Consider the following 25233-nt stretch of genomic DNA (forward strand, 5'->3'; position numbering starts at 1 on the left):
CCACAAAGACCTCCTAGACAAAGTACACATAAGAAATACCCTCAGCAGCCCCAAACGCACTCTTTCAAAACAACACCCACATCAACACATAGAGCTACATCTCATGGATCCTCTACCTTTAAGCCCATAAGGCATGTCACCACACAATCCAACATTCTAGTCATTGGAGACTCACTGATGTCCCTCTCACCAGGATGAGTAAGGAGAAAATTACGATCAGTTGCTTATCAGAGCCTAGGATCTGCCACATTACTCATACACTCAAGTCATTGGACCACAATTACCAATATGACTCAGTTATAGTCCATGTGGGAGTAAATGACCTAAGACATACCTCCCCAGACTATATGAAGAGAGACATTATAGAGCTCTCAGAATGTGTGTCTCAGGCTGGTATGAGCCTAGCACTGAGCAGCATTTTACCTTGTTCAAGGATGATACCATAATATGAACAAAAGATGACTGACTTTAATAATTGGCTTAGTTTCTGGTGTCATTCTAAGGGGGTGCAATATTTGTCAGCATGGAAGGAGATGGTCAACGGACCACGCCGCTTTGCCAGGGATGGTCTGCACCCCTCCCCTCTAAGCTTTCTAATTTTAGCTAAAACATTGTCTTCCCCCATAGTGCCTTTTTTAGGCAATGCCAAACTGAAAGTACTTCTGACATAGCAAATCAAAAACAAGAAAATCTAAAGGTGTTACTGCTCAGTGCCAGGAGCCTAAACAAAAAACGCCACTCCCTGGAAGCTCTCTTTACCCTAGAGAATGCTGATGTCTGTGTGGTCTCTGAGATGTGGTTTAAAGCCACAGACAGCACACCAACAGTGCAAGGTTATAATGCCTTCCACACATTTAGACCAGCTACTTCACAGGCAGACACTAAAGGTGGAGGCATCTCTATTTACATAAAAAATAAATATAACTCAAGGCTGGTCAAACAGGACAAAGCACTTGAGCTGCTCCATGTTCAATTCATCATAGGTAAAATCCAGTACCAATTCCTTGCAAGCTATAGGTCCCCCTCTATGACCCAGGAAACCCATACCATGTATTTAAACTTATTAGAAACACTAACCATACAGCCAAATACCATATTCATGGGTGACTTTAATTAGCCCACTATTAACTGAGAATTCTATACGACATCAAACGTGCATGCACAGAGATTCCTGGATTTTGTAAACACAAACTCCCTGGACCAGATAGTCAATACACCAATCAGGGGTGCAACCATACTGGATCTGATCCTCACTAATATGGGAGAGTGCTGCACACCCCCTACTGTAACGCCTTCCCTGGTAAGGTCAGACCACAAAATAGTCTCCTTTGAAATAAAAATAAAACCTGGACCCCCAGCTAAACCAAAAATATTCAGGAACTATTCTAAGGCTGACCTTCTGCTCTTAAGTAAGAACCTGGCAAAATTTCAAGCCCCTATAAACCCTGAGAACACTTCTACGTAATAGCTGCATACAGGTGGCCGTAATCACTAAGAAGAAGTACAGAGATAATTCAAAAAAACAAGCCACCCTGGTGGAATCACAAAATCAATAGGATGTATAACAGGAGGAAGAAAATCATGGCAAAAATTAAGAGGTGCAGCACCCAGCAGGATAAAAGCACTCTCATCAAACTAAACAAACAACTCATAGGACAAATAAAGTCTGCCAAATCCAAATTTGAGGTATGTTTGGCCTCCAAAGACAACCACAAGGCATTCTTTAGCTATGTCCGTAACCTCAAAGGCAATACACAATTGTGTGCAGAGCTCATTGTAAATGGGCCCACCTATACTGAGCCAGAAGATATAGCAAACCTGGGTGATAAATTCAGCTCCAACTTTACTCCTCCCTCTCCCTCAACCTTCCCTCAGGAAATATCATCAAATATAACTCCCTCTGCTATCACTAGGGAACAGGTCGTTAATGCTCTCTCTAAGACCAAGAACACTGCATCACTGGGCCCAGAACATATCACAGGATGCCTTCTAAATAGCATGAAACATGACCTATCAGGGCCTCTGGAATTACTATTTAACTGTAGCCTCCAAACAGGCTTCATGCCTCATGAATGGAGAAAGGCAACAGTCATCCCTCTGCACAAAGGTGGGCCATTTAAAGACCCTGGAAACTACAGCCCCAGAAGTCTCAATAGTCTTGTATGTAAAGCCATGGAAAGAATTATCATGGAGATGATCAACAGAGACATAGTAAACCTCCAACACTGGACTCAATCCAGTTTGGTTTCGTCAAGGGCAGATCATGCCTACTCAACCTGGTGGACTTCTTTGAGAAGTTCACCAAAGCAATGGATGAGGGCAAAATCATCCACACTACCACCTTGACCTGGCCAAGGCATTTGACACAATACCCCACTCGGGCATTGTTGGCAAACTCAAGAGGTTAGGTACAAACCCATATGTCACCCGGTGGATAGCCAACTGGCTCACAGACAGAACTCAGGAAGTTAGAATTGCACAGTCCACCTCAACAAAGAGGCCAGTCACAAGTGGGGTCTCTCAGGAATCAGTCCTTGGACTGCTCCTTTTTGGCATTTACTTTTCAGAAGTCAAGGCAAATGTCAGTGGTCTCTGGCTGGCTAAATTTGCAGATGATTGCAAAATAGGTGCTGTCATTGAATCTCATACTGACACAAATGTTCTCCAGGAGGGGCTGACACAGACAAACAACTGGTGTCAGAGCCATGGACTAAAACTAAGTGCCAAGAAATGCATAATAGTATCCTTTGGGAAGTCATCCATCCCTAGTAACTATCATATTGGCAACACACCCCTTAGAGTTGACCCAGTAGTCAGGGACTTAGGGACACACATAGAAAGTAATCCATCCTTTGATCATCATGCGTCTACAGTGTGAGGAAATCATTCTGTGCTGTTCAATTTATAAACAAAGGTATGGCATCTAAGTCCAAGGAATTCATTGTTCCACTGTATTCGGCATTCATCAGCCCTATCATTGAGTACAATGCCCCCTTTGGTATGTACCTATCCAGGCATATCCAACAACTGGAACATCCACAGAGGTTCCTCACTAAAAGAATACAGGGTGTAAGTAATATGTCCTATGCTGATCATCTCAAGGCCCTTTCCCTGTATTTTGTCTCCTACAGGCTTTTGAGGGGAGATCTATGCCTGGCATACAGGACATTGTCACACAAGAATTACCCATTCTAAAGACTTAATCCTTGCATGGGATATAAATAAATGGGCCGCACAGTGGTGCAGCGGTTAATGTTGTCACCTCACAGCAAGAGGTTCTCTGGTTCGATTCTCGGCTGGGGTGCCTTCTGTGTGGAGTTTGCATGTTCTCCCTGTGTTCACGTGGGTTTCCTCCGGGTACTCCGGTTTTCTCCCACATTCCAAAGACATGCATCTGGAGCATTTCTCCCCAGGCCTCTGCTGAAAACAGGCTCTGTGGAACCTAGTCAGACTTTCCTGGTCAACAAATGATAAAAAAAAAAATAGGACTTGCTGAAGAGATAGGTATGTATCCCAGAGACTATCTCATCTATGGAACAGGGTCCCCATCCATGTGAAGCAGAGTTCCTCCCTAACCCAATTCAAGTGCAACTTGGATAATTGGACGGGAAACCAGAAATTCATCCCTGGTTTGGCACCTAATGCCTCTAATGCAAACAGGTAACCTGTAAATGGTTCATCTCCCAGGCCCATGCTTATACTTATCAAGGGTGTCAGAACTTGTCAGAGATTTGGGATGCATGGCTAGGCTTAAAAAGGCCCTTGTGATCGTTAGCCTAGTAAACACCTATGAACCCATGAAATTATGAACAAATATGTGGATAAGCATATTTATTTCTCTAGCATGTTGGAGACAGACATCTTAATGCTTGGCTACTGTGGCATCCCTTGTCTCCTGCAAATACTGCATGCAATGTATCGATGTGAAAATAAGTGCCCCACCTGATGTGTGTGGGTAATGTTATGTCAACAGGAAGGCCTTCTGTTCCATCAGCTGCAAGGTAATGTGAAATGCACAGGCGTTAATAACCAAGGTCTGCACAGTAACCTGACAGTGCCTGTGATTCCACATATGGATTGTAGGTTATCCATATCACAGCTTCCTGTATAGGGAAATTCCACAGAGCCACCCAGCTGGTAAGTGCCAACACCGTGTGAAGCAGATATTTATATAGTTAGAGCAATGATCTCACCCCATATGTTTCGACTGTGTTTCAGGTGATGCAGAATACCGACTGGAGCCCTGAATGATGATACTTGTAGGAAACCCACACAGTATTGCTGTACAATATTATGACACCACTCATACAGAAGCCAGAAACATCACTAAGCATGTGTTAAGCCTGCTGAAGGTACAACCCTACTGACTGCAGTTGTCTGGGGGATGGCGCCATAGTACGTCCCTACCACCATTTGGAAGATGTTTGTAGCATGTTACACACTACATCTTTTCCAAAAAAAATATTAAGTGGTCAGAATTACAACACTTTTGGCACTTAGCTGAAAACTACACACAAAATATTATATAAAACAAATATATGCCCACTTATAGCTATCTGGGATAAAATATTTGTTTCATCAAGAAATATAAGATCATCAACTCTGAATCTGTTACAAGTAGTTGAATTAAATAATTTTGGAAGTTGACTCCCTGTGTAACATCCATGTAGTTAAGCTATCAATCCAACCTATCTCAATCCCACCATGCATCAGGAATAAAACTAATCAACACATTTTCCTTGAAAAGCTGAAGATGTATTTACCCTCTAAATAGAAGTACCCTTGTGCCTGATATCTCTGCCTAAAATATCACCCCCACCTTCTAACCAATCTAGCATTTTCCTCACCACTAATGTCTTACCCATACTTCTTACTCTCTTGAAGCCTCTTCTAGATACTCCTTCCCTATTTCATATTCTGCTTTCCTTAATTAACTTACCTCTCCTTAGTCCATTACTTTCTTAACAGTAACTACATCTATGAATTTAAACGTGTTCAGAAACAGGTAAACTGCACATCAGTGCTAGACCCCGCCTTCATATAGAGGCACTGACAAGCCTCACCTCACAGACAACAATCATGCCTCTCCTGTTATTTGATCAATCTCAGAACTCATACCTCAAACAAAATATCTTGTCATAAAGTGCAAACAGGTTTGGCTCATTCAATTTCCGGCAAATAAAAGTAAATCTTTAAAGAGCATCAGAATTTTTTTCCTTACAATGTATTCTAAATCTTTCAAATTCAGATACTTAATATCTGAATTTTCTTGCCAGAGTGTCAAAGAAAACCTCTGTATAACAAAACAAAGTGGGCATGCTATTCTTACATAGTTGTCTGTATTGCACCTTATACATAAAAATTGTCCATCCTACTACTCATACAGAAGATTCTGTCTTACTAATTAGCTAACAGACAACGACATGCCAAATGAGAAGAGAATAATTCAATTACTTTCAAATTTGATCCATTAGCAGAGCCTCATTCGGGTTTGAATAATTTTAAATCCTCTATCTGGGGTACCAAACATCTGCACTCAGAGACAATTATACCCTTTCAAAAAAGCTAAAACAATTACAATGTATATCTATATCTATATGAATCCCCAGGGACTCTATCAAGTACTTTTATAGACACGAAACAGTTCATTATAATCCCAGTAAGCAGGCTGTCCAGTTAAGACATGGGCCAGAAAACTCACAATGAAGCCCTTAAATCCATCACTGTACCTTTACATGCCTTTATCATGTCCAAAAACAGACACCCCTCTTCACAAAAAAACAAAAAAAACCCCCAAAAAATCAAAACAGAGGGTATAATAGTTTATAACTGAGATTCTACAGACAACATTCTTTAACAGCATTTTGAAATTGTACTTTTTTTGGATAGTTTGTTTGGAAAACTAACAGTCAAAGAATGTATATCTTCCCCTGCAAACCCAGTTAAGAAACTCCACACCTTACTTAATACAACCTTGACCAGTATGGGAAAAAGATAACAAATCTTCCAACTCTAATGAAAAAATGGCAACAACATAGCCTGTCATCAGTCTGCATTTCATATCTGTCTCTAGTAGGCTAATCGACATAAAACAAGCACAATAAATCCTTCTAGTGTAATTCGTATTTTGTAAAGGGCCAGATCACCATCTCTTACACTGTCCCTGTCATGAGTCTAAATATACTGCCTAGTTTTATTATATCACTCGATTACTATACTTCCGTGATGACACAATGCAATGGTTACAAACCTGTCTAAAGGACAGAACCCTTCAAGGCAGAGAATGGAATTCTTAATACAGGTGCTTCCCGAGGTTCGATAGTAGGTCCCTTACTCTCATCACTCTTTATTCGCAATCGTCGCTTGGAACTGCCTATCTTAACATTGTGATGTGTACTGATGGTATCGCCATCCTTCCTCCTCTGTTATTGAAAGATACACAGGGCAATATCCTTCCTAGTGTTACTAAACAAAAATACCTTAGACTGACATTTGATCAGTCTTTAAGATTTAGTGTTCATGTAGTCAAAATCATTTGCAAGATTCTTTCACAATTAAAGTTGTCCTACAGGATTACACACATAACCGTCTGCCATTGTAGCTATAGCTGAGAATGTTCTGCTTCCCAAACTTTGATTTGCATTGCTAGAATTATATTCCAACTACAATAGTCAGGGATTACAAGTAGGGGGAAGCAAAATTTGTAGATTTACAGTAAAGTCAAATCCTCTTGTACATCACTGCAATTTATTGCAGCATAGCGAGTGGCTGACAGCTCCTAATAGGGCTACATTAGTGGTAGTTATTCTACTTTTCAACATTTTTGAATTAGGCTACTTCCCCCACTCAAGATGAAACTACCTTTTAGTGATCACAGCTAATATGCCCAGAAGCAGCCAAAATATCAACATTACCCTGGCCTGTCCATGCTACAGAACAACTTCAGTGAATAGACTCCTTCAGACTGGGCCCAGACATTTGTAACAACCCAACTAGTGACAGTAAACGCTAACCTTATAGAGCTATAAAGAATCATTCACGGACCACCTCCTGCAAGAAGCATGCTGCACCTGTTATTGTGACAATGGTTAAATATACGTTACAAAAGCAAGGTTTCTGTATTGAAAAAAATGATGTAACAGTTGCTGTAATAATTGTTGCTTAGTGACAATGGACATATGTAAGCTTTCAAACAAAGCTATAATATATTTCAGGTTGACTATCAAAAGCTTGAAATGCAGTTGATCGAATGTCAGGTGATGGAAACCACAGTTTCAAAGATGTACAATGCAAAGCTACACTACTATGAACTCACAATAATGAAAGTAAAGCGTGATTCATTATTATGAGTTCGTCATTGTGACTGGAGATTGCGGTATGGTGAGGATCAGGGAATTTACCCTTTTCCTCACTGTAGTACAAACTCAAATTTGGTATATATAATTTGCAGGTGGTGTTGGGGGTGCAAAACTGTACAAATGTGTGCTGTTGAGGTGAAATTATCATGGCACAATAAGCTGAATATCCTGGGTGTCTGACATCACCTTCTGCTATGTCGAATAATACCAACTGTGGACCTCGGGAAAAGGATATTTGACATGTCAATGTAAAAACATTTTTGTTTTTGATACTGTGGGTTGCTGTATTGAACAACTGACGAAGTACATTTCAAGCGTTTGATAGTAAACCTATATTTCATATGCTTGGAGATATCAATTGCTTCTTAAATGTTTGTATTTGTCATCCCTTTTTAACTCAATGCAACTGCTGTTTTTTCAACGTTATAAACTCTGTATTTAATTTGTTTGCTCTTTGAGAATAAGTTGTAACTGAAAAGGGTCAACAGACCAACCCACTTATGCGATAAAGAAGTAGTAAGTAAATAAGTAAATAAATAAAAAAATAAAAAAATAAGATTCACTGATATAATCAATGCTTGACACTAGGACAACTCTTCATTGCTTATGTAAAAATCAATCCATGTGAAAATTATGTTGATATATTAATAACATGCACACAAACTATCCAGTTAAAACCTTAAAGTTGCATAGTCTTTTTCCTTCAGTCTGTATACATCAGCTTTTTTCAGCTGATATACTTTCTTTCTTGTGAAGATGTCTGCATGAAAAGGTAAACATATGACGTGGTGAATACTTCTTATTCTATAACTGTCTATCATTTACTCCAAGCAAACTAGGTAACTACTTCAACTGAGTTTTTGAAAACAAACAAATACATTAGAAGCACTTTTAATCAAATGTCATTAGAGAGACTGAGGGAAATAACCTTTTTTCCAGAAGTACTACAGGACATCCCACAAAAGCAACTAATTAAAGACTGCACCTTCAGAAGCTGTTATTAAAATGCCGATTTAAGAACTCTGTTTCACACGGCAGAGTGGTGAAGGACAATAAAGCCATTCTTTTCAAAAATGGAAGCACAGAAATTGTGTTTCTGATCATTCCCATTATCTTTCATCATTGTTGATATAGATGTACCAACTCATATTTATCAAATTATACTTCATGTTTCGATACAGTATGCCTTATTACATACCTGTGTAAATGTACACTTGAACTTTCACCATCTTCCTAGACAGCTTGATCCTTTTAGAAATTTATTACATTTTTGTTTACCTAGTTAATCCAGCTGGGTGTTGACCTTTTTTTTCAGTGGGAACCTGATGAGAAAAGGTTCACTTATATATATATATATATATATATATATATATATATATATATATACACACACACACTGTTAAATACATTCTAAAGTGCCAACAGAATATCATTGTGAAACATGTTACATTTTTATCACCAGACAGCTTATTTACCATTATACATCACTGTACCTACTGCCTAAAGGGTCATCATATATGTAGTACTTAAAGATTATACAGACAAAAGGACTGTAATTTTCTAAGATACATAACAGGGTGGGGAGTCAAGCTGATATCTGCCTTCCTACATTGATTAGACCACTTCCAGTGTATGTTGATGCAAACAAAGGCACAGCTATGTAAGAGTATGTCCATAGTCCCTGGAGCACATTTGCCTTTTGTAGTCTACTGTGCTGTGCTTTTAATGTTTTAAAACAGTTTTAATATATTAATTAACTGCATCAGCAAAGCACTTCACAAATGTGCTGTTCTTCGCTCGTTTAATGCTCCTCTGTAATGAATTCTGGCAAACTTTCTGTATTCTGTCATTTTCTGTCAGTGAGCCATTAATTTAACTTCATATGTCTTATCATTTGGAATGTTTACTCTGCAAAGTATATGACACAGATGTTAACCTTTTGCTTCCCTGTATTACAGCATTCTAAAATCTGATTCTCATGGCCCAGTTCCTGGCTGAAAAGAGGAATAGCTATAGCAGGCCGAGCTTAGATTCCTTGACTGTCAAATGTCGAATTACAAGACATTAAGGAACAGAACACCTTTGACTATTATCCGTAACAAATGACTGCCACTGCTGTTTCTACATGTGTACTTCACTTTCACTTTTAGCCCTTTTGGTATTTTGGGCATTTGTTTTTGGCAGTATTGTTAGCTGATGTTTTGTCAGTCAGAGTTTCATAATGGATCCCCAAAAGAACCAAGTGTGAATTAGCCCACCTACCTGGCTAACAAACAAATAAATAAAAGCTACACTTCATTACTAGATTACCCTACACAGTATTTATTTTTCTTGATAATTAACAACATAACTGTCTTACTCTTCTGGTATTAAACAACTTATCTTCAGTTTAGTTTTGTTACTTGTGTTATGTGGTAAGCTATCACCTTTCATGTTTTCACCAGTTCTTGTTATGGAGAAATGGAGATTTCTGGTGGCATATAAATATTCTGTGCATTTCTGTACATATTAGATTCAAAGCTGCAAACTCTTAATTGAAGAACTTTTTTTTGACTCCCTCATAAGAATTATCTTAGATTGGTCCCTTGTATTCTTCAAATTGATTATTACTTCCTTGGTTCAGCAATCCACCACTCTTTCTGTGAAATACTGCTTTCCTTCTTTTTCTTTTTCTCCTTGGTAGTTAACTGACTAACCAGATAAGTGGACTGGCCTTAAGGCCATTTTCAGTCATGACCCAGGCTCTCTCAGGAGCAGTGAGAGGAAAACACATACACTAAATCCCAAATACATAATAGAACTGCTACAGAAAATAAAATTGTAACAAGTGGACAACAATGTAACAGCAATATGGGACATATCTAAGAACAGCATAGGAAAATGTACGTGTAATGATTGCCCTGAGATTATTAACATTCTTATTTATATACAAAACTTGATTTTTTATTATTTTACATTCGTAAGATGGAGTAAATAATGCTGCACAGTAAGCAGATTACAGCACAAAATGTCTATCCAGCATCCAGAGGAGTTGCATTCTTATTCTTTGAAAGGATTTCAGATTGTATCCAGTTGTTTTTGAACATCTTATTTCATACAGTAAGAAAAAATATATGTCATGCAAATGTTCCCACCCTCTTAAAGACTGTACACAATAAGTTCTTCTAGCCTTTTCCTTTATAGTTTCCAGTATAGACTGTTCACAATTTTGTTGCCTCCTCCAAATGTCTCTTTCTTATCTACCTGTATAAAAATGATAAGGTCTGCACAACTAGACACAGCACTGCAAACAAATGGGGACTTATCAGCTCTGTTTATTTCCAGCCCTCTTCCTGTATATGTGCTAACAAGTCAAATCCATTCAGAGCAGTAATGAGCTGTAGATCCGGAGAATTGGAACAAGGATGTGAACCTCCTCCATTTAACAGTCCAAGCCACCATTCTCTACATTTCTACACCTGACATTGGAAACAGATGAGTATTTTACAAGATAGAGTGCAAAATAGATGAGAATTTCTTGGAACTGAGGCGAGAAAGTTGTGTTTGATTGATTTCTGGTTTCCAGCTTCCCACCAAATATGTCAATTATTTCTCCCATCCATAACTTTCTTCTGGTGGGGAGTTGGTGGCCAGCAGAGAGCAGTAGCTGCTATATGCCCTAGGTACGTACCATCTTGTGTTAGCCTTACTTCTGCCTTATTTCTGTCTGCAATACTTAAAAGCTTTACTGTATCAAATATGTCATGCCCTGTAAACTTTACATGGAAATACATATGTGGTATTTGAGTAGACAGACTGAGTTAAGCCTATGAGCTACTAAACAGCTTTATCCTGTAGTCCTGGGTTTCCACTTGCACACTATGTAACTCTGAAAAATTCACTTAACTGATAAAACACTTGTGTCCAGTAGGCTTACCTGGTTAATGGATGAATTGGATATATATATATATATATATATATATATATATATATATATATATATATATATATATATATATATGGGTCTACTTCACTTACCCGAATAGCCACATCACCAACTTTCACTTTGCCAAAACGAAAGAACCGACAAGCCAGAAGACTGACATTCAAAACACCGACATTCCACTTGAGTTAAGTAACCATTTGGCCATCCTGTTGAACTTTGCCCCTTACCCCTGTGGTAGTGCGATCTTGGAATTGGTATATTTAGTTAGGAAGGTGTGGGGAGCAAAGCCCCCTACACAGAGGGGTGTGGGGGTGAAGCCCCCCACATGGGTGGGTTTACTTTTGTTAGATTTTTTTTTGGGGGGGGATGGCCAAGTGGTTACTTACCTTGAGTCGAAAGTCTGTGTTCCAGATGTCGGTCCTTTGGTTTGTCGGTCCTTTTGTCTCGGCAAAGTGAAAGTCGATGATGTGGCCATTTGGGTAAATGAAGTAGATCCATATATATATATATATATATATATATATATATATATATATATATGTATATACAAATGGAAAAAGGGAGTGTGGATAGATGGATATAGTGTGTGCAGGTATGTATATAATATTGTTTTTAAGTTTTCTCTTTATTCACATACTCTAATATGTCTCATATCCATATTAAGTAGAATATTTGGAAAATATGCTTTCTGTTGTCTTTTCTCTCATAGCTGCATATAGCTGCATATGTCAAAGTAGGAAGGTATAATGTCTTGGCTAAATGTTGTGGTTGAATTTTTGTTTTGGTTTGATGTATTTTGTACATTATTTGTACTGTGTATTCAACATTATAGTAAAATGATGGTATCTAAGCAAACTATGATTCAACTGCTGTTGTAACACTTAAGTATATTTCAAATGTATTTTATTATGCTGTCTATGGCTTTACTCCTCAAGTTCCCTGTGGAAACAGGCTTTGCTTGAAAGTAGCTAACCCTGACAGGTAGATATAAATATAAATGTATTTATTTATTTATATTTGTTTATAGGTTCATAGGTTCATACTAGGCTATCTGCCCTAGGGCATTTATAAGCCTAGCCAGAATGTGTTTGGCTTTCGCCACCCATTTTAAATTTATTTTGCTATGCCCTTTTTCGAGGTTAGTATACTGTGCCTCTGTCTAACAGTGGCACAGAAGTGATACCCGGGGTAAACCTACGATCTCCCATCCACTCATCAAGATTCCTCTTGAAGAGAGTCAATGAGGGACTCTGCCTAACCTGGACTGGGATTTTATTCCAGAGTGAAGGGAGCCTCTGGGTTATGAATCTGTCCCTCCAGCATGTCCTATTTATTTCAGTGCTGAGGTTCAAGTCTCTGGAGCGCATAGCTCGAAGGGATTTGGATTTTCTGAGGTGCAGCATGTCCATTAATTCCGGGTTGGACATGGCTTTATACGTCAGGCACAGATCGCCTCTGAACAGGCGGTATGCCACTGAATAGAGCTGGAGTTTCTTTAACCGGGCAGCATATGGCATCTGTTTGAGCCCTTTGATCCTCTTGGTGAGGTACTTTTGGGGTCTTTCCAGTTGCTGCAGGTGTCTGGTAAGGTACATCCCAAAAGGGGCATTGTACTCAATTATGGGCCTGATGAGGGATGAGTAAAGAGGCACGATCACCTGCCCTGATCTAGATGTGAATCCCTTGATGATTAGGTGGGCTATATAAAATGTTTTTCTAACCACTTTGGCCACGTGGTTGTCAAATGAGAGATTGCTATCAACTTGGGTCCCCAGGTCCCTAATTACTTCTTCTGTACTTAATGGATTACCACCTATGTGGTAATTTGTGGGCACTTTGTTTTTGCCAAAGGGGATGACTATACACTTTTTGGCATTTAGCTTGAGGACATGGCTCTGGCACCAGTTGTCTGTTTCTATGAGGCCCTTTTGGAGGATGCTTGTGTCAGCTGGAGAGTCGATTATGGCACCCATTTTGCAGTCATTTGCGAACTTGGTCAGCCACAGTCCTTCTGTGTTGGCCTGTACTGCCGAGAAATATATACCGAACAAGAGAGGTCCCAGGACTGAGCCTTGTGGGACACCACTTGTAACTGGTTTGGAGTCTGACATGGCTCCAGCAATTCTAACTATGTGGGTTCTGTCCTTGAGCCAGTTTGCAACCCATCTAGTGACATAGGGGTTTATATTTAAGCTGGTGAGCTTATCTATAATGCCCGTGGGGTATTGTATCGAAGGCTTTTGCGAGGTCCAGGTAGGCTGTGTGGACCACCTTCCCCTCGTCAATGGCCTTGGTGACTGTTTCAAAGAAATCAACCAGGTTTAAGAGGCAGGATCTGCCCTTAACAAAGCCGAACTGGGTAGGATCCAGTGTCTGTAGGTCCCCAATATCTTTATTTATGAGGTCCATGATGATCCTTTCCATAGCTTTGCAGACCAAGCTAGTCAGGCTTATGGGGCGATAGTTTCCAGGATCTGTTGAGGCGCCACCTTTATGGAGAGGGACCACTGTTGCTGTACGCCACTCTTTGGGCACATATCCTGTAGTAAGGCTGAGATTGAACAGTAGTTTTATGTTTGGGTTTAGCTCTTCTTGGAGTTCATGTAGGATGCAGCCCGGGACACCGTCTGGTCCCATTGATGCTGTGTTTTTTGCTTTGGAGAGGGCGGCTCTTACCTGAGCATCTGAGATGTCAGGGGCAGCACTCTGCTGGGATAGATATTTGCCCTTTTGGTGGGGAGGGGGGGGAGAAGTTTGCGCTGAACCTGTCAGCTAGGATGTTGGCAATGTCTGTGGGTTCGGTGTATTTGTTGTAATTTTGGACTAATTCTGAGCATATCTGGGAATTACCACCCAGGTTCCTAACATAACTAAAGAAAGCCTTGTGATTATCCTTAGTGTCCTGTGCAATTTTTCTCTCAAAGCTGGCCTTAGACAATTTTATGAGTGCCCATAGTTTTTTGCTAATACTGATCAGTGATGCCTTCCCTTTTTGGGATTTTGCTCTATCATTTAGTAGCTTTCTCCTTCTGTTGTATAGTTTGTTTATGGCTGGGGTCCACCAGACAGGACGTCTGCCTTTGGAGGATTGGGTCTTGGTTTTATTTCGGATCGCATGATCCATGCATTCCTGAAGGTATTCATAGAATGCGTTTATAAAGGATTCTGCAGTCTGGGCTGTATTTTCCACAGGCCCGGGGGCTTTGAAGGATTCCACCTCGGTTTTGAGGAGTGTGAAATTTGCTTTAGAGAAGTTTTTCACTGTGGTTTTCTGGGCAGAGGTTGGGGTCGGGATGTGAATATCCAGTGAGATTAGTTTATGGTCTGATCTTACCAGTGAGGGATACACTTCTGGCCTGGAGCATAGAGTCCCCATGTTGGTGATGATCAGGTCCAGTATGTTTTCCCCTCTTGTGGGAGTGGTAACAAGTTGTTCCATAGCATTTGAGTTTATAAATTCTAGGAACCTTTGGGCTAGGGTGTTGGAGCTAGAGTAATGCTCCCAGTCTATGTTTGGGTAGTTGAAGTCGCCCAATATAATGGTGTTTGGAGAGACCTTCATATTTTCCAGTGTTCTCAGGTAGGCCGAGTGGGGTTCCTGGGTTTGGGAGGGTGGTCTGTAGCAGGCTATAAACTGGAAGGCAGTTTTACCCACTGTTAGTTGCACATGGATAGTCTCTGATGCTTCGTGCTTTGCCACCAACCTGGAGGTGTGGGTATCTTTGATGAATATCGATACTCCCCCTCATTTTGTGGTTCGGTCCAAGTTTTGGGGCCGAAAAGCATGGTATGAGGTATAACCTGGTAGTGCTGGGGTGCTCTCGGGAGCCCTGAACCAGGTTTCTGTTACTGCACAGATATCAATGTTCTCCATGCTAAGGAGAGTTTCGAGTGCGTGCATCTTGAGGTTTAGACTTCTGGTGTTGAGTAGCATTACTCTTAGTTTCTTATCCCTTGTGATACCTATGGAGGTGGGTTTGTCTTTTGAGCCTTGCCTAAAAAGGCATTATGGGGGTAGCAAGAGCCTTTGCCAATATCCGAAAGCCCAGGGGTGACAGGTGCAAGCCATCCCTAGCGAAGCATCATGGCTTGTCGAGCATATCATCCCAAGCTGACAGGCATTGGATCCCCTTTGAATGACACCAGTACTTAAGCCAATTGTTGAAATTGATCATCTTGTCTTCATATTGTGGCATCATTCTTGGTAAGGGTAAGATGCTACTCAAGGTCGGGGTCATACCGGCCTGGGCTACATGCTCAGAGAGCTCCTCTATGTCTCTTTTCATGTAGTCCAGGGAGGTACCTCTCAGGTCATTCACACCAGCATGGACAATGACTGAGTCATATTTGTACTTGCCTTGGAGTGACCTGAGTGCTTGTGTTATGTGGCGGATCCTAGCGCCCGACAGGCTGCTCACCATGACCCTCTCCTTGTTCAGCCAGGTGAGCAGGACGTCAGTGTGCCTGACAATAGAGTCACCTATTACAAGTGTATCAGGTGTGTTGTTTAGTCTTAAGGGCTATGACTGTTCGGCACACTGACTTTGTGAGATATGTGTTGCATGTGTTTTGTTTTGGGGTAGCGGTTGTTTGGGTGTCTGCTTTGGAGGTCTCTGCTGCTTAGGCAGATCTTTACTTAGAGCCTCCGAGTATGTTTTTGAGTGATTATATGTTTGGTTTGCTGTCGTGGTAGGTCTATGTGAGACTGGAATTGTAGTGAGTAATGCACTGATTAATACTGACCAATTTCAGGTTTAGCCCAGGTAAATGAAAATATAAATAATATGAATGTAAATATATGAAATGAATAAATAAATAAATAAAGGTACAGATGCCTAGCTATCTAGATAAATAAACACACAAGTACATGATATAAAATACCAAAACAGTGGAGACCTCATTCCATGACTCAGACTGCTATTATGGTGAATTTCTAATTATACTGCTATAACTACTAATTGGGAGGCAAGCATACTGTGCAGGAACCATCCTGCCCTCCCTCGAGGAGAGAAACTGTCTATCAGACAATCTGTCTTTTTTCCCTCAATGGCCCTCTGTGACCCCTGCAGAACCTGTATCAGAGGTGGTGCATGCAGATTAACTGCCCCTTAATTACTTGATTGAGAAAAAGAATGCTCTAAGAATATACATGTGACCATATTCATACAAAGAAGTTAGCTCTGATACCCTGCAGCTATCCCTACTTAAATACATGGCTCTTTTCAGTATTATGCTGGCAGTCAAGTGTTTTTTTCAGTAAAACTATTACTAGTTTAAAAACGTATATATTGTATATATTTAATAAAATACAGATGGCCACTAAACCCTGAAGAAATAAGCATTTTATTGTAGCTGCAGAAAGCTTTTGCCTATTGAAGTATTCAGTTAACCTCAGCTGATTTATGCTGTCTTTTATGCACATCATTTATCATGATGTCATCTGCATATTTGGAATAACTAGTTAAATCTCAGTACCATTTGTTATGTATGCTGTTGTTACTGTACATATGTATACTACACATGTGGCTAGGCATCTAGCTAGGGCATACTTTTCCACATGGTCTGAACAGGAGTAAACAACATACAATGTCTCTCTATTCTTACATGTCTCTTAGTAAGTAATACGTTAGTGACACATCTTTAGTTTGTCACAACAAATTAACAACTAATGCAGGTCAAGTGAGTAAATATATTTCAACAATTTCAGGTGCAAATCTTCAAAATAATGGAAAGAAAATGAAGAAATACAGTGAGTGAAGAAGCTTTGTATTGGGAAAAACTATTAATTAATTTTAGACCCTAAATCCAGCAAAACTACAATACTATTTTTTAATATTCGTTGTATTAAGTTTTCAGTTATATAGTTTTCTCGGACTGAGATTTTAATGTGTTTCATAACTGGTCTGCTTGGTCACATGAATGGCTAAACAGAATACATAAATCGAGTTTCATGGTTACAGCTCAGTTCTGAAGAAGTCTTAGATAAACGTGCTAAACAGAGCTGTGGCAAATTGTTGGACTTTTTAATCTACTTGTCATCCTGCTGCTGTGTTTTAGTTTGGATTTATCTTAAGATACAGAAAAGCCAACATTTTCTCCTCTTTTGTGTGTTTTATGAGAACTGTTAAGAGGCATTTTTGAGATTTAATGGTTAGAGATATACTTAGTCGCTAGAGATAGTCGAGGAGTGCCTTAGAAATTGATACTATTAGTTATAACAGTTCTGACAATTTTTGGCTGTAGGTTTATTCATACTGTTTGGAAGCTGGGATTTGAAAGTACTGTTAGCTAGAACTTCATTGTTCTATAACTACTTCTGGTTATTTTGTGTGCAGAATTCTTTTTTTTACCTGTTATATAAAAATGTATCTAAATGCTTTTGGCTTCTAAAAAAAAGTGTAAGGAATGACAATTTTCACTTAATGTAGTGAATCTCTTCTGTTTAGTACCTGTTGGAAAGTTTTAAAAGGAATGGTTTTAGTTGTGAATTTTAGAGGAGGGAATCACACTGGTCCAGTGGGTAGCATATGGTTAATAAGCAGAAGAAGGAGCCATAGTTTCAATGACTGCATTCAGGGGCAAAATAAGAGGAGTTCAGATCTGTATATAATATAGGATGTTTCTTAAAGGTATTGACATGGGATGTCAAGGGACTTACTCCATCAAGAGAAGTAATGTTGCGCAATACATTAATCATATGTACGCTGAAATAGCTGTTTTGAAAAAGAAACATGTAGACAAGAATGAACATGTTAAGCTTCTGGAAGGGAAATGAGAGATGCAACCTCATCTTATCATTTATTTATTCATTTATTTATCAGCTTGATAACTGTGTCAGTGAGCTGCTCTGCTGACACTTTTCAGTCTTGTCCTATGTACAAAAGTACAAGAAGAATCAAGCAGTGCTAAACAAATTGTAGAAATACAAATAGGCTAACATGACATTACAGTTGTGTGGAATTTTCTAATAAAACATTGTACATATTTATAGTACATTAGTACAGTATATACAATGTATACAAGGGGAAAGAATGAATTTCATCTCTACAAAGTTTTACTTTTGCAGAAGGAAAGTTGAGCGGTACAAACATAGTTGAGAAAGTAATGGTAGAGCATGTTGATGGTAAAATAATACTGTAATTATACTGTAATGCACTATATTGCATGAGAGTAATAGTTTAACCAAGATCATGGAATAAAGTGCACTTGGCATCCTGGTATAGGAATTCCTTCAAAGATTTTTTGAAGGACTCTAGGATTTCATTTTTAACTTTGGTTGGTAGGGCCTAATTTAGAGAAGTTTTTTTTCCTATCATAAAGCTAAATGAGTAGTTTTCTTCTCTGAGTTGTAGTTTTGTTCTCAGGGCTGGGCAGCATCCCATATGTAGTATTTTGAATAATATGGTGCCTAGGAGCAGTATGGCCATTCTTGCTAAAGGGAGCCAATGAAATTTATGAAGTATATTATAGTACTGAGAATCGAGATTTGTCAGCAGAGGAAAACTGACATATCCTTGACTCAGTTGTTTTGAGTGTTTTGTTTTTTTGGATGGAATTGAGTATTTTATGGGTTAGGGTATATTCAACCTTAGGAAATTAAACATTTCTGACTATGGTCTTCTGTGCTGAAGGAGACCGAAAGTAAGAGATTCAATTATATAGTTTCAGTTGAAAGAGTACTCTGGGGGTGATGTGCTCAGTATGGTTTGTAAATCTGAGGAGTGATCTAGAGTTAGACTGTGGTATTTTTTCTTTTTAACATTTGGAATAATTTTCCAATCAGGTCTGTTAGATGAAGTAGTGCTAATGATGAAAACTTCTTTGGGATTGCAAATAGCATGACCTTAGTTTTTGAGGCATTGAATGGAGTCTATTTCCTCAAAGCCAATTCCAAAGGAATAAAAAATTGTGCTGTTCATTTCTTTGAAGCGATTCATGTGTTATGCTAGTATCAAGCAGAAGAATGTTATCTGTATACATTATGAGATTGAAATTACGTACATTATATATCGTGCCATTAATAAATACAGAGAGAAGTAGAGAGTCCAGTACTGAGCCTTGTATGACACCAAAGCTTAATATAGCTATATCTGAAAAATCGTTGTTAATATAAATTTGAAAGATTCTGTATTTAAGTGAAAAGGACAACAGTGGTAACATTACTGGACTCCAGAAATTGTCTATAACTGCTTATTTGATATTTCTTCTATACCAGAGGTATTCCAAAGAGGTTTTGCCTAAGTAATTGATAGCTTGGAAAGTATTGTAAGCATAACATATGATATATTATGGGGACTTAAAAGATATCTGCACACTGATCAACAGTTTAATTTCAGCTCTCCCAGTCTGAAAAAAGAAACTGAGAAATAGAAAGTAATAGTATCAGTTGCACAAAAATTTAGTTATTGCCTAGTAAGTACACTGCCTGGATGCCAGCAAAGAAGAAATTTAGAGAACCTAGAAGAAAATCAGACAGAAAATTTGAAGAAAAAACACTGGCTGGGAAGTAGCTGTTAAGCAAAAAGCAGTTCAAGCTTCAGCTTTGGTATAAGAAATGGCTTTGAGTAGTTTAGAGGATAAACAAAATCAAATGTACTCAGAGATGATTAAAATAGATGAAACATTGAAAAGAAGCTTTAACTAGCTATTCAGATGATTTGGTAAGATTGCATACATCAGAGGTTAAAATGAAGAAAAGGTGGGCTGACTATGAAACTTCTTATGAATAGCTGTTTCAAAAAATGGTATAGTTAGAAGACAGAGGGCTGTATTCAATAAAACTTACACTAAATGTACACAATATGTATTCCAGAACATTCTTATCACATTTCGTGTGCTTTCTAGTCACTCAGAAAGATTACACTAAGTGTACACGTAGTCCACACTGTGTGCTAACCTTTATAAATCCCTGTCCATACTTAAAGCTGCAAGAATATCAGTAGGAAAACTAAAATTAGGAGGAAGAAGGTGTGAGTTATGTTTGTGCTCTCTGTTCATTCAGAACTGTGTCCACTTAGTTTAGGAATTATGAAATCCCGGGAAGAGTGTGCAGAGAGAACCTGGAAACTGGAAGGAACAGACTGCATTAATTTTATGAAAGCACAAATAAGCAGCTGTACTGGAATTCCACAGCTGGATTTGTTAAGTGAAAGGGCACATCGAGTGCATGCTCTAAATCTATCCATGAGACTGGCCCAGGATGTTGGTTGAGCCAGCTATGCCTCTGCTTCAGAATATTTGTCTTAGAGGATCAAAGACATTTTTGATGCAGAACAGCCTAAGGAGGAAATAAAAGTTTGTCCAACAAAAAGTGAGCTAGCAAACAGAAGGGGACTCTGCTTTTCATTCTTATGACAAAAAAGAGAGACTCTGCTAGTGAAACCTTTTCCAATGCTCCAAATAAAAATGTTTGAGAGACAGGGAAATGCATAGGACCTGTCTTGAACAATAAGGAGTACATTGGACTTGAACCAGAGTCTTGTGCTGGGAGATGGTAAATGAACAGAAAAATACCATCAACCCTGAAATTAGTGAATAACTTGGAGACTATAAAGCATCAGTCATATTTATGAAACATGGTTTTGCAAGAAAAAGCGCCTGAAAAAGACTGGACTTAATTTAGCTGCACAACTTAGTCTGTTTACTTCTGTTATATCACATGATTTTCGGTTAATAGTCTTGATTACTGTGTTCATTTGTTAAATGTGTGGGTAGACTGTAGAGCATATTCCCCACTTTATATAATTAATGTTTAGAAGGACACTGAAAGGGGAAAAAAGTAACTGTAAGTAAAACAATTGCTGTTCATCTTAGTATTTGTATAAAACATTTAAGGTTATAAACTGCATGCTATATATATAGTAAGACAGTTTTGTGTAGGATGTAGTCAGGGATATTTTAAATGTGGGGGAGTATTTTCAGTGGCTATTGTATTTGTTAAAGATATTAAAGTAAACAAGTATTTTTTAATTGAAAGAAATATAGGCTTTACAGTAAAGCAAAAGAATAAAGGCTGGACAAAAGCAAGTTTAATGTTAATATGCAGTGATCTTGGGCTGCTAGGTGGGGTGTAAAAGTACACTGATTATACAAAGAATTAAGATATTTTCTCTTATTTTTACAAAGATGAATATCTAGATTAATACTCTTGGCTAAAGTTATTAATAAGTATTTTTGGAAGCAAGTAAGCTTGAAAAGTAAGACATAATAATAGAAGTCATGAAAAACATTACATTTCTTACATTTGTGAATATATTAGTTTTTGTTTTTGATTAGCAAATATTCAGTGAAAGTCTAGAAGTCTGCAGCTGAAGGAAGTTGTACATTCTGTTCTGAATTAAATTTACAAAGATTTATTGCTGACTACCTTTACATAGAGATAAGCTATCAGCAGGTGCAAGCAATTAATCTTGGAACTTCTGAGCATCCTTTGCTTTGGGAAATGCAACATTTAAAGGTACAATGGCAAGCAGTTCAGGGAAAAATAAAGTTTAAAATTATGGAAAATGAATAAGAGATATAAGCCTTTCTAGCTCACTTAATAAAACATTGTTCAATGTATCTATTTTTTAACAGCCAGTGCACTTTTTCTTAGAAATAAATGTTAATGTTTTCTGAAAGCATGCAAGCTGTTTTTCACATCTGGGAGAGGAACAAAGATAAAAAAGAACAGACAGAAATTAGCATACATAGAATACAGTCTGTAGTATGCACTTAGCATGGGTAACCTTAATTTTAGGTAAGTAATGTCTGTGGGTACAGCTGCCAGTTCGGGGAAATTGTTCCTACCTGGAGGGTTAAAGTTCATTTTTTGAAGAAGTATATAGCTTTGTGTGTTTGTTCTAAGTTAATAAGGGATAGGGGTGTTCTGAAAATCTATTTAGTTTTTGGTTTTAAAGTTTTCATGAAAACAAAATGTCTTGACAAATATAACATAGGTTCAAATGGAGGTGAGAAGAAACAATTCTATAAAGATCAGCTTGTCATATATTAGTGTGTGCAAGTAATGTGAAAGTTGGAAATACACATTCAAAAAAACTGACGTGGGAACAATAGCATTTAATCATAATGGCTTTTCTACCTATATTAACTTGGAATGTAAATGGCTTTACAGGAATGGACAAAAAGGACAGAATATTGAATTATATTAAGAAATGCAGAGTGCAAATAGCAATGCTGCATGAGACATATTTGGAAAGAAATGAACGTGAATTTGACAAAGAAAGGATTTCAGAATGGATATTCAGCAGAACATCAGAGACAATGGAAAAGGGGAATAAATATACTAATTGCTAGAGGGACTCAAACAGTGATAGAACAGGAAAAAAAGACAATAATGGTAAATTTGTGGTAGTAAGGAGCTATTGGCAAGGGAGGCACTGTAGTGCAATGGATAGTGCACTGGACTTCTAATAAAATGGAAAAAGGCATTCAAAGGTTGTGGGTTTGAGTCCCACCACAATTGACATGGGAAGGTGGGTTTTGCATAATGGTTAAGGTCTTCACTTTATAAATACACAGGGTTTGATTCTGAGCACAGGTTATTAGCTAGGCTTAAAAAGGCCCTTCAGGTCAGTTATCTTCGTATTCACCTAGGAACCTATGAGTAGGATTACACTGGCATGTATTTATATTCCATCTACAACTGCTGTAATAGAACTTACAAAAATGTTGATAGAAATAATCAGCTTTCAGCAGGGAATATTACTTATAGGTGGGGACCGGAACTTGATTTGCGAGGGTGAAGATGTATCAGGGGGACCTAGAAGAGAAAAATATAATAAAAAGGTTAGATTTCTGAAGAAATTTATAAAAATATTTGGTATGGAAGATATGAATTCAGTAACAAGAACCTGAGCAGAATTTAGATATTATTCCCCAAGGTATAACTGGTCTAGACTAGATAAAAATTATATTTCACAGGAATGTGAGCATTTAATTGAAAGCTTCAACACACATCCAATAACTATTTCAATTATGAAATGATAAAAAACAAGATACAAATGCAGGGGAATGAGGTAAAAATGAGACAATGGCACTTTCCCGCTTACCTATTAAAAAGAGAGAATTTAACAAACTGGTAGTGAAAATTATTTTACTGTAATTAAGAGAAGATAGAAATATCTTCAGAAATTATTGCTAGTGAGTGGGATAAATGAAAATGGAGTTTAAAAGTAGGGTAGAAATAAAAGAGAAATATATATGGTTAAGAAAGATAGGAATTACTTAGAGGGGCTGACAAATGTTAAAGTGTTGCAGAATAAGTTGAATCTCATAGAACAAGAAGAGGAGCAAATGCAGAATGTTAAAGAGAAAATAAAGGAGTATCTGGATAACATACATGAGTTTAAAAAGACGGGTCTATATTACTTCAGCTGAAGACGTATTCCTTGAATATGTCTTCATCAATCACTAGCCATAGAAATTCACTTCAGTGAACCATGGAATTTTTTCCAGGGTTCAGAAACACTTGGCCATCATCTCAACTTTGTCCTTTTCCCACTGTAGTGCGATGTCAGAGTTGGTATATATAGTTGGGGGGTTTGGAGGGCACACCCCCCCACATTGGGGGGTTTGGGGGCAAAGCCCCCCACTTGGGTGGATTTGATTTAGTGCTTTGTGTGTTTTGGATGGTTAGTGGGTGAGTGTTTCCGAACCTTGGGAAAAATTCCACGGATCTCTGAAGTGAATTTCGGTGGCTGATGATCAATGAAGACGTATTTGCGGAATACGTCTTTTGATGAAGTAATATAGACCCAAAAAGACTGCTGTTAAGCAACTACAGTAGAGAGTCAATTATCCTAATGTCGATTATCCGAAACGTCAATTATCCAAACACAGCCTTCTAAAGTTTTTGGGTAGGAAAAATCATAGTCTGAATATGTAAATGTCATACATATTCACTTGTGCATGTTTTTTGAGCTTGTAGTTCACTTGTGTGTAAAAAATTGTATTTATTGTCCACTCCAATCACTGAATATTTGAAAAGCATATTCCCTTTGTGCAGAAAAAACAAGATTTTAGAAGTTTTTTATCTGTTTCTATGTATGTTTGATTATCTAAACAGTCTGATTATCCAAACTACTCTAAGTCCCAATTAGTTCAGATAATAGACTCTCGGCTGTATTTTTTGATAATAATAATAGAGCAGAAAAACTTTTAGCGCAACAATTTAGGCAACAGAAAGAAGAAAGGGTTGTTGGCAAACTTAGGGAGTCTGTAACAAGTAAAATAACAAGTGATCCTGTAGAGGTATTAAAGATACTTTGAATATTTTATGAAAATTTTTATAAAGTAGAGAATGTGGAAATAAAAAAAGAGCAGAAATGGAAATATTTAAGGAGGCTTAATTATGCCAAGGTAGATGAAGCTCAAAACTAACAGTTAAAATGAGAGAGATGAGACAAAAATGGTGATATATAATAATTCTTCAGGAAAGTCTCCAGGAACAGATGGTATTCCTGTGGAAGTTTGGAAGTTAGGAGGGAAGAAAGTGATAAATATCTGGAAGGATTTGTTTAACAGTGTTTTAAAAGGAGGGAAAGCAGCAACATCATGGAAGAAAGCTGTGGTGGCTGTATTGGGTAAAGATGGTAAAGTCCCATCAGATCCAATTTTATTGAACTTTAAGCAAAACTAGTTGTTGTTGTCTTTCGGCTTTTCCCGGTTAGGGGTCGCCACAGTGGGACTCAGGTATGCTAATGATTGGCAGTAGATTTTGACGAACGCTGAGGTGCCAACTCGACATTCAACCTTCAACGAAGGCATGCCCATTTACGCATGTCTTTCAAACGCCCACCAACTTTAAGCAAAACTAGTAATAACTTATTTATTTATTTATTTTTGTAAGGGGGTAAGCCTCTTTGTACCCCCACACCCACATTACTAGATCTATTAGCTCTATAGTGGTACAAGAGTGGAGAAAGAACAAAGTTTATTTACAATGTAAAG

Source organism: Protopterus annectens, chromosome 4.part0 (genome assembly GCF_019279795.1).
Source record: "Protopterus annectens isolate FY-2018-M chromosome 4.part0, PAN1.0, whole genome shotgun sequence".
In the NCBI taxonomy this organism is placed as follows: Eukaryota; Metazoa; Chordata; order Ceratodontiformes; family Protopteridae; genus Protopterus; species Protopterus annectens.